Raw genomic sequence first — 3,275 nt, forward strand, 5'->3', positions numbered from 1 at the left:
AGTGTAGATAGACTTTGGAGTTTCCCCAAAATTCCCTCCTAATGGGTTGCCTCCAGATTAATGTTCAATTTAGCACTTATTTTGACCTTTGATTTACACCTTTAATAATCTTGCATGTGAATTTTTAAAGTGTTTTCTCTTCCTCTCTGATTCATGGGCTCAGATAAGCACAGGGTCCCTGCTAGTGTTAGAAATTTTGTGCTCATCCTCAAAAATCACTTTTAGACACAGTAAACAGGGTTACCTACATACGGTTTGTAACCCTTAATATATTGGGAATATTTTCTATGTCAGTACAACACATAAGATATAGGATCTCTTCTGTGTGCTTTCTATTAGATAACCTAATTCAACTCTTATAGCAGTCCCCTTCCTAATTCACTGAAAAAAATTGAAGCCATCAGCAGAGAACTTGACATATTCCTACCAACAAAACCGCTCCATTCATCAACATTTGCCCTTGTTTTTCCCACCTGTTATCAGATGATCTTACCAAATTTCTAGGTAAATCCAGTTCCCCCACACACACACTTCAGAAACACTAGATCCTAAAAGTGATGTTCTTAGTAGGTGAGACATGTTGGGTATATATCCAAAAGAATGGAAATCAGGATCTTAAAGAGCTGTCTGCATTCCTGTGTTCCAATACAGCATTATTTACAACAGCCAAGATGTGGAAATAATCTAAATAGCTTTCAATAGATAAAAATGGATAAAGAAAATATATGTACAATGGAATATTCAGCCTTTATAAAGGGGGGATCCTGATGCTTGCAAGAGTGTGGATGAATCTAGAAGACATCATGCTAGTGAAATAAGTCTGTCATAGATGGACAGACATTGCATAATTCCACTTATGAGGTGTCTATAATAGATTTAGAGTAAGTTTTCTAAAAGAAAAGTTGTGAGGTCTTTTCGGTTGTAAACACCTAACACCTGCTCTGCATTTCACTTCTAGTAAAAATCACAGCTCTGTACAAGACCACCAAGGCCAATCATTCTCCAAGCGATGTATCTCATTGACCTTCTCTGGAGAAATAGGACTCCTGATCTGCTCATTATTCGCCAGCAACATGGACCATCCTTACTTACCTATAATACTTTGCACATAGTTTACCATAGTAAATAGTTCTTCTATTTTCTTTACACAGGACCCTTCCTCCCCCATTATCTGCTAGCCTACATTTTTTCAATTCTTCCTTACATTTCACGTTTTCAATCCTGTTGGCTCAGACCACAGTTCCCAACTCTGCAAAGCCCCTCCCCCTCCCCCAGCACTCATGATCCCTGTGTCCTTATCTGAAATGGTAAGTAATGTTCATAATTAGGCTTATTTCATGACCTCTCTATAGAAATAAATTACTCAATTGATCTATTTTGTGGTTTATGTTCTTAATTGATACATGCTAACTGCCTAATTCACTTTTGAAATATAACAGACATGAAATATTCGATTTGTAAACTTTTGCCATCGTTTCATTTGAAATGCTCTTAATTTCTAAGGGTATTTTCTGTATTAGTCTTATCTGGAGTCTTTTTGTATAAGAAAATAAGATCTTCTGAAATAGCCAATTATTCCTATACCATTTGTTCATTCTTTCCCCATCCTGGAAGTCAAGTAAAGAAAGAGTACAAGGAGAAGGTAAAGTAAACTGAGCCTAAAGCTGATAGGGCAAGAAAGTGATGGTTGAGAATTAAGAAATAGGTTTAGTGACTACTTATACATAGGCTGCATATGTACACTTGGGTCTATTTCTGGACTTTCTGTATTCCTTAATATAGTATAATCACATTCTAGCAGCTTGAGTGTTGTTTAAATACATAATGTTCCTTTTCTCAAAAAAGACCTCCTTCATTTCACTCATGGTAAAAAATTTTTAAATTTGTAAATCGACATCTGCTCTTTTGCTAATAACTTTAAAATGGCTGACTTAATGTTTACCTAGTTTATAAAGCCATTATTGCTGTTGTATGTATTTTCAAAGATTATTTCATCAACCAACTTTCAAAATTATAATCACATACATTGGGGTGCCTCAGGGTCTCAGTTACTTAAGCATCTTACTCCTGATTTCGGCTCAGGTCATGATCTCACATTTCAGGAGACGGAGCACGCATCAGGCTCTGCACTGACATTGCCACGGACTGGTTGCGATACTCTTTCCCTCTCTCTCTCTCCCCCTCACTCTCTCTGTCACTCACCTATATGCACACTCTACCTTTCTTGAAATTTTAAAAATTGCATGTATTAGTTTTTGTGAGATCTAAAAGGACTGTAAAGATAAAACTGGCTTGAATTTAGCATAAGTTGGCATCCAGTGAGTTAGACATCATTGGCTGCTATCACCCACTTTTCAGCAGGTCAGTAGCTGTGAACTGGTCACACTTACCATATAGTACATGAAAATTCAACTTATCTGGAAAGGAGAGAACAGAAGTGAAGCTTGAACTAATATGTGACTGCCAGAAGACAGACATGCCTAATGATTCCATATCCCTTTCTTTTAAAGAGTACAACTTACCTGCTCCACCTCACTGCATCATGCCCAACTTGGCTTCTCTAGACATAGGTGGTCTAGGGAGAACTGGCTGAAACAGGCCAACCTGACATCATGTGTGGAACCCCAATATTAATGGCTATAGATGACTTGTAAAATAAAGGTCAGCTGTTTAGAACCAGATATTGTAAAGAACTAGTTACTAAATATCTTGGGATTTGTGGGCCACATATAGTCTCTTGAGTCTTCTCTTTCTTCTATTTCATTTCCTGTTTCTTTACTCTTGAAAAAAACCAGTGTTAGTCCAAAGGTCATACAAAAAGAGAAAAGCTGGGTTTGGTCCATAGACCATTGTTTGCAAACTCCTGGTCAAAAGGATATCTCCATGATAGTTAGTGCCTTAAATAACTTTCACCTGTCCTTCAAGAAATACTCTCCTAAGGCATCTTCAAATCCCACTGTGTGACAACCAGGGTACTGTGTCACTCAGATGTCATCCTGTGGGGGCATCTGAGTGACATTATGTGGGGAACATAGCTAATGGATAGCCCAGCTGCTCCCCTTCTTTATCCACTGCTGCATTTGTATGGAGGTCACACTGTCAGGTTCTCTCGGCAGGCGAACACATCTGGGATACTATGCAACTTTATTACTGCTAGACCTGGGACTCCTGTGATAGGTAACTTGAGGTAGAAGATTCTGTTAACCCATCTTAACCTTAAAAATATGCTCCATTTGAGACTCCTTCACCCAATCCTTCTTTTGTCTCCACTCTAT

This window comes from Hyaena hyaena, unplaced genomic scaffold, assembly GCF_003009895.1.
Source record: "Hyaena hyaena isolate Hyena2069 unplaced genomic scaffold, ASM300989v1 scaffold_1312, whole genome shotgun sequence".
In the NCBI taxonomy this organism is placed as follows: Eukaryota; Metazoa; Chordata; class Mammalia; order Carnivora; family Hyaenidae; genus Hyaena; species Hyaena hyaena.